This window comes from Haematobia irritans, chromosome 3 (genome assembly GCF_050003625.1).
Source record: "Haematobia irritans isolate KBUSLIRL chromosome 3, ASM5000362v1, whole genome shotgun sequence".
Lineage (NCBI taxonomy): Eukaryota > Metazoa > Arthropoda > Insecta > Diptera > Muscidae > Haematobia > Haematobia irritans.
The window spans coordinates 1,282,032-1,296,131 of record NC_134399.1 but is presented as its reverse complement, the minus strand read 5'-3'; the positions used below and the strand labels follow the sequence as shown (position 1 = coordinate 1,296,131).

Genomic DNA, 14,100 nt, shown 5'->3' with positions numbered 1-14,100 from the left:
TGTTATGTGACACATGTCATGTGAATTTTTCCCCCTCGGATTTCAATTGGATTTTCATTCATAGAAAAAAAAAAAAAAACAATAACAATTAAATGTTGAATTGGTTTAACAAAATAACAATTATGGAATAACTGTGGGAGTGGGTTTCAAACAATTATAGATCTAATGGATATTCTCTCAAGATTTGTCAAAAGGTTGAATGGTTTTCTATAATAGTTTTGGAAGTTTTTATGTCATGTTTTTGTGTATGATTTTTGGGATTTTTTTTTTTTGGGTCAGCAAAAGCCCCTTCCTCCTACTCCTCACAAAAATGATGAAATGCTTCTGGATTGTATACAACGAAATAAAAGCAAAGAGTTATGGCTTAGAAAGGGAAATTTCCATTCAATTTGTTATGGTTTTTGGTGGCGTCTTTAATCGATCAATGTGTGTTATAGTCCCTTCCCCACAGATGTTGTAATGGTTACACTTGAATGGAAGTTACGCATGCGCCACTTTGTTAATTGACTAATAAAAAAAAAAACAAAAACTAAGGAGAACTAAATAAACTTTAATATCATTGGTGCATTAAACTTTTGTTTTTAAGCTGGAAAAGATTTCAGTAAAAAAAAATAATGTAAAATCCAAAAAGAATTTGTGCCATCAAACAGTTCAAAAGTAAGCTTAAAATAAAAAATGTTTATAGTTTGGAAATTAAAACTAACTTTTTTCCTAAATAAAACGAGCCGTAAAGCTACACCTAGAGAAATAAATGGAGTATTTAATTAAATTAAAATTAAATGTAATTTAGACCAATATATGGAGGCTTTATTGAAATCTGAACCAAATTAGATCAAACTTGACACACTTAAAAATCATATTAAATATATTCTCTGTGGAAACTATCCAGTCAATTGGAGGAAAATCCCATTGAAAATGGGTCTAAAATATGAAACAGTCTACCCCAACTCTGGTGTACGTATATATGGAAGCTATATATAATCTGAACCGATTTTGACTAAATTTGACATGCATAGTTAGAATAAAAATTCTGCAATCTTCACGTAAATGGGAGTATAACTTTAGCCCCCGTGGTCATATGAGTGTAAATCGGGCGAATGATATATATTGGAGCTATATCTACACTAAAAAAAAGTTTACTTGGATCCAAAGATTTTGACCTTCCTTTAAGGATTTTGGTATTGATTCCGAGCCAAAGATGCGGGTTCTTTAAAATAAAGAAATTTTTTGCGACCTTTCTGGCTTTAAATTTAGGATCTATAAAATCAAAATTAGGATACAGATCCTCATTGACGCAAACTTCGAAGTAAAAAGAATTTTCTTAATTCCAAAAAAAAAACTTCAAACCAAAGATGCTAAATCCTCACAATAAGTCTTAACCTATATTTGAAGCGTTTTTATATTAAATCTAAAGATTCAATATTTCAGCTAATTTAAGGACGATTTTTTAAAATCAAAAATGTGTTTCCTTACTTTAAGGAAAATTTGCCTAAGCTTAAAGACATGAAACTTTAACTAAGGGGCGCAAGTTTTTAAAATGTGTGTCATAAATTTAATGACAAAAATTTTTGATGCAAAGATTGTAAACTTTCTTCTAATTAAAATTTCATTGTTTTAAAAAATTTGTAAATTGCGCATCCTAAAATTGAGGCTGCGTAATCTTTAATATCACGTAATTTTTTTTTCAGTGTAAATCTGAACTGACTTTAACCAAATTTGTCACACATAACAACCCCGTTCAGCGTAACTCTCGTGCAAAATTTGAAGCAATTCGGGGCAAAACTCTGGCTTTTGAGGCCATATAAGTGCAAATCGGACGAAAGCTATATATGTGAACTATATCTAAATCTGAACCGATTTCAATCAAATTTACCAAACATTGGTAGAATGTCAATTCTACTCTCTGTGCAAAATTTCACAAAAATCGGTAGTAAACTTTGGCCTCTGTTGCCATATGAGTCTAAATCGGACGAAAGATATATATGGGAGCTATATCTAATTCTGAACCGATTTGGCTGATATTTTGCTAGTTTTTCGAGATTCATAAAATATTCGGATGTACGGAATTTGAAGAACATCGGTTGATAAACACACCAATTATGACCAGATCGGGGATAAATATATATGACAGCTATATCTAAATCTAAACCGATTTTTTCCAAAATCAATAGCGACCCTATGCCAAATTTGAGGACGATCGGACTTAAACTGCGACCTGTACTTTGCGCACAAAAATACATGAACGGACAGACAGACGGTCGGACAGACAGACGGACATCGCTAAATCGACTCAGAATTTAATTCTAAGACGATCGCTATACTATACGATGGGTCTCAGACTTTTCCTTTTTGGCGTTACATACAAATGCACCACAGTAGTGGTGAAGGGTATAAATAGGATACCCCTCTTTTAGACTATAATTAAGTTTATACATTTTATTTATTCTTTTTTGGGAAAACAAAATTTCTTCTAAAATTCTTGCTCACATGAGAACCAGAAACAAATCAATATAATATAATAAAATAAATAAATTAATTAACTAAATTAAATTATTTTAGTTAACTTAAACTAAAAAATTAAATTGAATAATTGCTATAATAAAAAAAATCAATAAAATTACATTGAGATAAATGAAATAAATAATAAAATCAAATTCATTCAAACTAAAGAATAGAAGACCCATCTTTTAGTCCATAATTAATGTTATAGTTTTATTTATTGTTTTGTGGGAAAACAAAATTTCTTCTAAAATTCTTGATCTTATTAGAAATTAATTATAAATATAATATAATAAAAAATAAATATAATTTTTAAATAATTTTTAAATTAATATAATATAATAAAAAAGAAAAATAAAATAAATTAAATTATTTTAGTTATCTTAAATTAAAATCAAATAAATTAAATTGAATAATTCTTATAATTAAATATAGTATAATAAAATTTAATTCAAATAAATTTTAATTCAAAGTTCATGTCAATAAGATAACATTGAGATAAATTAAAGAAAAAAATAAAATTAAATTCATTAAATGAAACTAAATAATAGAAGACACCCTTTTAGTCTATAATTAAGTTTGCCCGTTTTATTTTTTCTTTTGTGGGAAAACAAAATTTCGTCCAAAATTCTTGCTCATATTAGAACCAGATCTTTATTATTCCTGTATTATTTTCAAACCCTATGTTTAATATAAATTAATCTCTAGTATTAAATAAAATTTTACCACTTTAACAAATGCGGTCTAATTAACCAGCTTCAAGTTTGTTGGGATAATGTTTTTCGATTTGCCGCATTTCTTGGCTATTTCACAACCTAATGAAATCTATTATTAAGTGAGAAATAATTGATGGTATCCCCTTGGAAGCGGATAACAGCTTTCAAAATAAGCTACATGGAAAGAAACAAATGTCGATTGCCTCAATTTCGACTTGGTTATTTTTGTTGATTTTGCTTTTGCGGGCTTAAATGATTGGCCACCTTTTTGTGTTATTGTTGAGTTGGAGTTTAAAGGTTTGTTTTTTGTTGTTTTCAAGTCTGGGGAGTTCTTTATTGAGGCGTGTACACTGAAATGCGTTTCTTTAAACCTTAATGTGACCGCTAGCTTTTTTCGGTTTTGTTTAGAGGATAGTGATGTTGAACATTTGTTCAAAAATATTTGGATTTCATGCCACAAATTATTTACTTCCTGTGCGTTTTTTTTTCTAAGGTGGGTATAAATGACCATTGGTCCGTCCGTCTGTCCATCCCACCATCCATGTGTGGAGTTATTTGGTTGTTTGGCCTTATGAATGAAGTTTAGTAAATTCTCCAACTTGGTGTTTTTAATGGGCGTTAGATGATCTTTAAGCGTTTCTTATCTCTTTTTGGCTCTTTTTATTTTATTCCAAACTCAAACTAGGGCTACTTAACTGGCCCTATTGGTAGCTCGTCTCACACTTGTGCTTAAAGCATAACAGCAGGTAGTTTTCAAGGCATTTTGATCATTTGTTTTTTTTTTTTGTTATTATTATTTTTGCTTGTCTTAAGTTTATTTTAGGGCTTATCGCCATATAATTAGTCAAGCTTTGTTAAAAAGCCTCTTTCGAGTTCATTTTCTTAAAAGGTAACATATGTTTTTACAGGTCAGATATTTGCCTTCCCCTGTTTGTTTTTGTGACAAAAAATTTTAATTCAATAATTGAGCATAAAGATTTTCGATAAGGTTGACAATGCCAGTGGCCCATGGTTTATACTAAATTGAGATGTTTGTAAAGCCGGACTTGCTTTATGGGAAATTGCTATGACAAATTGTGAACGAAAAGTGATGACAAGGTGAAAAAATATAAATAAATTTACACAAAAAAAAAAATGACGACAGACCTAAGAGGGGTCATAAAAATGAATGAAATCTAAAAATGGTTATACTCACTTTAGTTTTTTTTTGTATGAAAATTTCAAATCTGTAAGAAAAATAATTTGATTAATATTTTATTTCATTTGACTTGTGACAAGGTTTTGAAAATCTTTATAATTTTAATTAGATGCTTGTGTATAGTGAGAAAATTCTCATTAAAATTAAACAAGAAATTCTATACAAATTGGTTAGAGATACTTGGCTAACCGTAAAGAGCCGATGGGGTTATTTACTAGATAAAAGAACTGAGAGAAATAAGAGAAGTTTTGTTTATTTATTTGTTACATAAATTATTATAATTGTATAAATTATAATCAGGCCACCATCAAGTAAAGGCTATCGGCCTAATTCTAATCAAAACAATTAAGAAAAGTCTAAAGTCGTGCGGGGCCGGCTATATTATATCCAGCACCACTTTGTAGATCCACATTTTCGATACCATATCAAATCCGTCAAATGTATTGCATGCATATCGAGAATGTTAGTTCTACTCCCTATGCCAAGTTTCACATAAATCAGAATAAAACTGTGGCCTCTGTGATTATATGAATGTAAATCGTACGAGGAATATATATGGGAGCTATATCTCAATCAGAAACGATTTAAACCTAAATTGAAATGCGTAATCAGAACGTTAATTCTATTTAAAGCAAATCAGGGCAAAACTTTGGCTTCTGGGGCCATATAAGTGCATATCGGCCGAAAGATATATATGGGAGCTATATCTAAATCTCAACCGATTTCAACCAAATTCGGAACACCTTACGACACTATCAATTGCACTCCCTGTGCAAAATTTAAAGTAGGTTAGGTTAGGTTAGGTGGCAGCCCGATGTATCAGGCTCACTTAGACTATTCAGTCCATTGTGATACCACATTGGTGAACTTCTCTCTTATCACTGAGTGCTGCCGGATTCCATGTTAAGCTCAATGACAAGGGACCTCCTTTTTATAGCCGAGTCCGAACGGCGTTCCACATTGCAGTGAAACTACTTAGAGAAGCTTTGAAACCCTCAGAAATGTCACCAACATTACTGAGGTGGGATAATCCACCGCTGAAAAACCTTTTGGTGTTCGTTCGATGCAGGAATCGAACCCAAGACCTTGTGTATGCAAGGCGGGCATGCTAACCATTGCACCACGGTGGCTCCCAAGCTTTAGATTACTGGTGGACTTAATCAGTCTGCTAATGTTTTTGGAACAATCTGGTTAAAACGGTTAAAACTAGAAGTGTCCATATGTAATAGGTACTTTTGGTTAATGTGGTATCACAATGGACTGAATAGTCTAAGTGAGCCTGAAAATTAATCGGGCTGCCACTTTAACCTAACCTAACCTATAATACCCTGTTCCAACCTGTAAATAAAATGAAACATTTCGCAACAAAATTCTCATTTAATAAGGTACAATTTAATAATTAAAATCAAATTTAAATATCTAACAATTCAACTCACATACATATATTCTGATTTTTTAGATTTTGTCTTAGCTATATAAAATATCATAAATATCTCAATTTACTTTATACATTTAATTAATCACCTCCATACGTTTTCAATTTGAATATTCATACTTCAGTGATGTCTTCATTTATTCCTTAAATTTCAGAGCTATCATTCATGTCGAAAACTAAGTTCAAATCACGTTATCATTCACCCATTCTGTTTTTTTCTTCTAGTGATATGTGAAACGAGCTCAAACACCATATCATAACAAATTAATGATGAAAATATCAAAAATCCAATATCTTCGTAGCAAAAAAAAAAAAAAAAAAAATATCTAAACAAAACGTAAATCTACAAAAAAAAAGTCTTGACGAGGAATTGTACAAATTTGGCACATGCTGTGCAGCTACACATTTGATCTTTTCATCAACGACTTTTGTCTGAACATATGGAGAACAACAAAGTAATCGAGGGAAAGAAGATTAAAAATAACATGAAAAGATAGTTGTATGTTTTTTTTTTGTGTTAACAACAACTCATCTTTACAATTTCTAACCCACTGTGATTTGACAGCAGTGATGACCACCATATAAAAAAAAAACTCCACGGTTTTTTTATAAGCTTTATAGCTCATATGAATATGAGAACTCAATTATATTATGAAGGAATGATGCGTGAGATTTTAAATTCATTCATCTTTAATAAAATTTAGCTTAAATGTTCATATAAAGAAGCTAATTTATTTTTGGTTTTTTGTTCTACTTTTCATTAATATTAAATTAGGAGTAATAATAAATACTCTATAAAGGAGAGTACGTGCAAAAATAATTCTAGCTATTCTTTCAAGTCTAAGAAATCCCAGTTTGCCTCAATCCCTGCCCTTAATCATAATGGCCAACAGCAGCTGAAATTTTAATGATTTGTTTTTGTATAAAATCCCATACTCGTTTTTCATGGTACTTGCGGTCATTTGTTACCATGTGCTCATAATATGGCCACAAATGACCGCTTGTGAACCTGGTCAAGTAATTTTATTTTGTTGTTTTTTTATTGATAGACAACATCATTATGCCATCTCATAGTAATTAACATTTTTGCCAAGGCTAAAAGTGTAGACAATTATTGTCGGAGTATGTATGGAACATGTTTTACACCGCAATCGTTTTATGAATGAAATCCACAACCACAACAGCTTAATGGTGATCTTTTGATCTTACACATATGAGAAGGTGGTTAAGAAAACTAGGCGGTTAAAAACCAGAGATTAAGATTTTTGTTTTCAAAGAAGTAAAATGATTAGTTGGATTTTTCAATGGTTTTTTTCTTCTAAGAAGGGAGGGGATATATTCGTAGCAAAAATGTTATAAGGAGTTTAAGAGACTTAAATGATCGAGCTAGGAACAAATTCCCCAACAAGTTAGGAACAGATAATGATCACATAACCCAACGTTTGCGAGGCAGTAATTTTAACCGCAGTGTATCTTTTAATTACGCCACATCAAAATGCATTGTCCTCAAGGTCGGGGCCATGTATACACCCTCAAAAAAATCGCTTCTGTAACATATAATCCAAACACATTTTGCTTCAAGCATATATATTTTCAGGATTGGTCCAAACAAAATATTGTTTGTATTGTTCAAACATATTTCCCCAAGTTCCAATATTCGAAATCAAAAATCGCAAGAATTTATTTTTCTTGTAACAAAAAAATAGAGATACTCTCGGACTCCAAAACAATTTTAATTTGAACTTCACATTATAGAGAACTATATTACCATGAGTTCAGTTTATAAGTTTCAGGGTGAAGAAATTATGACCAAACAAAAATTTTGCGAGTTTCGATTCCGAATTTCGGAAAATGGGGGATTATGTTTCACCTTAGGGTATACTCTGGTAGAAAAAAGATTCTAATGAAATTTTCTTTAAGTAGATATATTTTTAAGGCGCCAATTGATTACTTCCATTATTTTACTTGCAGCTTACTCTCTAGGTCTCTCTTTCTAAACACATATATGTTTATAGGCTACTTCTAAATTAATAGATGTTTGCATCTAAGCTTATTATATTTACAAACATTTTATGTCCCAAACATAATATGTTCTAACATATTAACAAACATATTATGCTAGTTTATGAACATTATATGCTTGCACTTAAAAATTTTATGTTAAAAAATGTGAGTTCCAAACATATAATTTTTACACCCAAACATATGGAAAAAAAGTCTTTTTCGTCCGTGTACCCTTGAGTGGAACTAGATGTGTTTTTTTTATACATATACATGTGGCACACAGTGGAACAGGGTATTATAAGATAGTGCATACAACAACAAAAACCAAGAGGAGACGAGATAGACACATGGCTTCTTTGACAATAATTCTCAGCGTCGGCCTCAGTTGTCGATTTAGTCTTGTCCGTCTATCCGCCTGTCTGTGAACACATTTTTGTACTCAAAGTCTAGGTCTTAGTTTTGGTCCAACCAACTTCAAATTTAGCACAAGTATCTATTTTGAAGAAATGGGTTCATATTTAGATATAGCTCCCACATATATATTTTCGCCCGATTTACACTCATAGTAACACTGAGGTAAAAGTTTTACTCCGATTTACATGAATCTTTGCATAGGGCGTAGAATTAACGTTAACACAAAGGTAACAGTTTTACTCCGATTTACATGAAACTTTGCACAGGGAGTAGAATTAACGTTCTCGATATGCATGCCAATTTTAGTTGAAATCGGTTCAGAATTAGATATAGCTCCCATATACATCTTTCGCCCGATTTACACTCATAGTAACACAGAGGTAAAAGTTTTACTCCCATTTACATGAAACCTTGCACAGGCAGTATAGTTATTGCTCTGGATATGTATGCTAGATTGGCTTGAAATAGGGTCAGATTTAGATATAGCTCCTATATACGGTATATGTCTTTCCGATGACTCAAATTTTCCTATACATATCTATCGACCGATAAATCGTAAAAGCACTTTTGCGAAGTTCCTTAAAAATTGCTTTAGATTTAATATTGCCCATATTTATAACCTGCGCCACAATGTGGAACAGGGTATTATAAGTTAGTGCATATGTTTGTAACACCCAGAAGGAGACGAGATAGACACATGGTGTCTTTGGCAATAATGTTCAGGGTGGGTCCCTGAGTCGATATAACCATGTCCGTCTGTCCGTCCGTCTGTCCGTCCGTCCGTCCGTCTGTCTGTGAACACATTTTTGTGATCAAAGTCTAGGTCGCAATTTAAGTCCAATCACCTTCAAATTTGGCACATGTTCCTAATTTGGGTCAGAATAGAACCCTATGATTTTGGAAGAAATCGGTTCAGATTTAGATATAGCTCCCTTAGATATCCTTCGCCCGATATGCACTAATATGGACTCAGCAGCCAGAGTTTTATACCGATTTGCTTGAAATTTTGTACAAACATAACACTTGGTCGTATAGTCAAGTGTGTCAAATTTGATTGGAATCGGTTCAGATTACGATATAGCTCCCATATATATCTTTCGCCCGATATGGACTTATATGGCCCCAGAAGCCAGATTTTTGGCCGAATTCGGTAGAAATTTTGCACTAGGAGTACAATTAGTAGTATAGTCAAGTGTGCAAAATTTGATTGAAATCGGTTCAGATTTAGATATAGTTCCCATATATATCTTTCGCCCGATATGGACTAATATGGTCCTAAAAGCCAGAGTTTTGGTCCAATTTGGTTGAAATTTTGCACAGGGAGTAGATTTAGCATTGTAGCTATGCGTGCCGAATTTGGTTGAAATCGATTCAGATTTAAATATAGCTCCCATATATAACTTTCACCCGATATGCACTTATATGGATCCAGAAGCCAGAGTTTTATCCCCATTAGCTTGAAATTTTTCACAAGGAGTACAATTGGTAGTATAGTCATGTGTGCCAAATTTGATTGAAATCGGTTCAGATTTAGATATAGCTCCCATATATATTTTTCGCCCGATATGGACTTATATGACCCCAGAAGCCAGAGTTTTGGCCCAATTTGGTTGAAATTTTGCACTAGGAGTACAATTAGTAATATAGTCATGTGCGCCAAATTTGATTGAAATCGGTTCCGATTTAGATATACCTCCTATATATATGTTTTTCTGATTTCGACAAAAATGGTCAAAATACCAACATTTTCCTTGTTAAATCGCCTCTGCTTAGTCGAAAAGTTGTAAAAATGACTCTAATTTTCCTAAACTTCTAATACATATATACCGAACGATAAATCATAAATAAACTTTTGCGAAGTTTCCTTAAAATTGCTTCAGATTTAAATGTGCATTAGCCAACTTAAATTTTGAGTCTATAGATTTTGTAAAAGTCAAATTCTGTCCAAATCGAGTGATATTTAAATGTATGTATTCGGGACAAACCTTTATATATAGCACCCAACACATTTGACGGATGTGATATGGTATCGAAAATTTAGAGCTACAAAGTGGTGCAGGGTATAATATAGTCGGCCCCGCCCGACTTTAGACTTTCCTTACTTGTTTTTACTAAAATTGTTTTCCTCCCCAAACCAAACAAATTTGAATGACTGGAGATGATATCGAAAATGTAAATGTTCAATGTGTTGTAAGGTATATTATAGTCGGTCCTGCCCGACTTTATACTTTCCTTACATTCTTTATATTCAATTTATTATTCGGGCTGTATCGAAAAAACGATTAACCCTGGAAAGTCATCCTTATTTTTTATACACCAACGTCATCCTTCGTCATTTTGACTACGGCTTATTTCAAGACGCTATAATTTACATCGTAAGCAAAAATGAGAACCAAAATTGAGTTTATTTTCTTATTCAATTTGTTTTTAATTAGTATAAAACAAAAATTCATAAAATGGTTGAATTATTATAACTTAAATTTATCATTTCCCAATAGACTAAAATGCATTTTAAATCGAAAATGAAATTACGCGTCGTCATTTTGACGAAGGATGACTGTCCAGGGTTAAGGAACTTGATGAAATAAGTCATTGAAAAGAAAACGACAGATAACAGGTTGGCTGATAAGTCCCGGTCTGACACATAGATGGCGTCGCTATTATTAAATGCATATTATTTTTATATAGTACCAACCTTCAAATGATTCGTGTCAAAATTTGACGTCTGTAAGTCAATTAGTTTGTGAGATAGAGCGTCTTTTCTGAAGCAACTTTTCTTATTGTGAAAAAAAAAAATGGAAAAAAGGAATTTCGTGTTTTGATAAAATACTGTTTTCTGAAGGGAAAAAAATACGGTGGAAGCAAAAACTTGGCTTGATGACTTTTCGGACTCTGTCCCAGGGAAATCAACAATAATTGATTGGTATGCAAAATTCAAGCGTGGTGAAATGAGCACGGAGGACGGTGAACGCAGTGGACTCCCGAAAGAGGTGGTTACCGACGAAAACATCAAAAAAATCCACAAAATGATTTTGAATGACCGTAAATTGAAGTTGATCGAGATAGCAGAGGCCTTAAAGATGTGAAAGGAACGTGTTGGTCATATCATTCATCAATAGTTGGATATGCGGAAGCTCTTTGCAAAATGGGTGCCGCGCGAGCTCACATTTGACCAAAAACAACAACGTGTTGTTGATTCTGAGCGGTGTTTGCAGCTGTTAACTCGTAATACACCCGAGTTTTTCAGTCGATATGTGACAGTGGATGAAACATGGCTCCATCACTACACTCCTGAGTCCAATCGACAGTCGGCTGAGTGGACAACGACCGGTGAACCGTCTCCGAAGCGTGGAAAGACTCAAAAGTCCGCTGGCAAAGTAATGGCCTCTGTTTTTTGGGATGCGCATGGAATAATTTTTATCGATTATCTTGAGAAGGGAAAAACCATCAACAGTGGCTATTATATGGCGTTATTGGAGCGTTTGAAGGTCGAAATTGCGGCAAAACGGCCCCATATGAAGAAGAAAAAAAGTGTTGTTCCACCCAGATAACGCACCGCGCCACAAGTCATTGAGAACGATGGCAAAAATTCATGAATTGGGCTTCGAATTGCTTCCCCACCTCCCCCCCACCTCCCCCCCCCCCATATTCTCCAGATCTGGCCCCCAGCGACTTTTTCTTGTTCTCAGACCTCAAAAGGATGCTCGCAGGGAAAAAAATTGGCTGCAATGAAGAGGTGATCGCCGAAACTGAGGCCTATTGTGAGGCAAAACCGAAGGAGTACTACCAAAATGGTATCAAAAAATTGGAAGGTCGTTATAATCGTTGTATCGCTCTTGAAGGGAACTATGTTGAATAATAAAAACGAATTTTGACAAAAAAATTTGTTTCTCTTTGTTAGACTGGGGACTTATCAGCCAAACTGTTACAAATCTATACACGGCTGACTACATATTCCGTACAAGTGAATTGACTTTTTCACCTGGCTGGCGTAGATGATTCAATTTGGACCCTTTTTGCTATCTTCCAATTTTTTCGATCTTTTTGTTCTCCCTCTTGTTCTCTCTTTAACCTTTCAGTCATCCTATGTTAATTCTTGAGTAACAAACACATGTTTATTGTAGTTCTCCTTGTTGTTTCTCAGGACTTATAACTAAATTGGTTCCTTTTGACTCTTTATTAGTTCCACAACGTATCGTTAGATCTCAAAACTCTAATCACATATGTGACTCCATTGCAGGTTATTATTCTTTAAAGCTAATATATGGTATGAAGTAGTATTTCCTTGCTATAACATCTTCGACTATAGACACAAAATCTTTCAGTATATGCGTTCAGTATATATCTTTGGGTCAAGTCGGACACTTTATATCAAAACCAGCTAGGCTGCATGAAAGTATTACCGTCCAATTCCATCAAGTTTCTAAAAATGTACAAAGCAAATTTAAGAGTATTCAGAATAGTTCGTTTTCTTGATGCAACTAAATATACTTTAAATCAAACAAATTTGAGGATTCGTAGACTTTAAGCTTATATTACAATATGGTTGAGAAATCCAAAATAAAATTGTTTATAGCGAAGATCCGCTAAGTACATTAGAAAGTTACATGTAACCTGATGGTGAATAATTATTCCTTCATTCCAATTATCAAAACCAGAGATGATTCTTCAAGCAACGCTGGTAGAAATACTATTGAAATTTGTTATAAAAAATGAGCTAACAAAGTAATTTCGTAAAGACAATGAAACATTTTCTTATTATAATGATTTTAACGAAATATTTAATACCATCAATGAACATTTTCATGGTCCTAATGAACATTTCTAGTTATGTTAATAAAACATTCCATTTGCTAAATTTTAATGCATTTTTCTTAGTGTGTATAACCAAAACCCCCTCAAGCCATAATGTTCACATGCATTCATTTCCCAATATCCCTAACTTTCTTTAGTTTTTCCGTGGCATCAACCAAACATTCCATTCTTATTTGCATATTTTTGTTGTTGTAGTTTTACATTAATGCCTGGTTCGCGTGAATGCTGTAGTTTCACCTGTTCGTTCATCTCCATATATTCTGGTCCACTTAATTAAAAGCAAATACATCTCTCTCGGCATGCCGTAGCCAATGCAACTGCAACAGGAAAAATTGCTTTTCATACTGTACAACAAATTGAATTGGCATTCAGACGTAGCAAAATGCGTATGTAATTGGTGAATAGTTTAATCCTCACACATTACAGTTAATTACACGATTCACGATGCATACATAAGTGCCTTAACAGAGGGCCCATTTAATCGCCCGTCAGGGAGTCAAACCGTCAGTCGATGGTAAAAATATGGCCTATCGGCAAACCTGCCAGCATTATATAGAAAAAAATATATAAAATCTGAGGCAGCCATTTCATTTGGTTTGCATTGCTGTTCACACAGGAAATTGGAGACAAGTTGGATTTAATTTGAAAAAAATGAGAGATCGCTCGCAATTACTAGCCAAGTCATGTTTCGAGCAATGATAATTATTTTTGGTGAGATTTTAATGGGCTTTTGTGGATAATGAATGACAATCATGGGAAATCTATGCGATATATTTGTTTAAAAGTGGTTTTGTTTATAGAATTTTGTTGAGTAAACACAATCATGGAGAATGAATATTTGTGAGTATGAAGGTAAAAATTCGTGAAGGAATTTCCCAACTATTGGCGGAAATTCTCCAAATTAAAATCTTTGTTATTTCTCTAGTGGGAGCCACCGTGGTGCAATGATTAGCATGCCCGCCTTGCATACACAAGGTTCGATTCCTGCTTCGACCAAAAGCTTTTGAGCGGTGGATTAT

The 14,100-nt window shown here is 33.3% G+C and overlaps 1 protein-coding gene and 1 long non-coding RNA gene across 9 annotated transcripts in view; one reads left to right on the top strand and one right to left on the bottom strand.

Moving 5' to 3' along the window:
* LOC142228622 (uncharacterized) overlaps positions 1 to 14,100 on the top strand; it is a 288,986-nt gene that overhangs the window by 117,748 nt on the left and 157,138 nt on the right. The gene's annotated exons all lie outside the window — the stretch shown is intronic.
* The window catches only part of boi (brother of ihog), a 174,277-nt gene that overhangs the window by 133,043 nt on the left and 27,134 nt on the right, over positions 1 to 14,100 (bottom strand). For 7 of the 8 annotated variants that reach the window (XM_075299108.1, XM_075299115.1, XM_075299112.1 and 4 more), the window contains one exon: positions 4,411 to 4,441. The exons of the other annotated variant lie outside the window; for it this stretch is intronic. The gene's annotated coding sequence lies outside the window, so the exon portion shown is untranslated. The remainder of the gene's footprint in view (positions 1 to 4,410; positions 4,442 to 14,100) is intronic. 8 annotated transcript variants of the gene reach the window in all.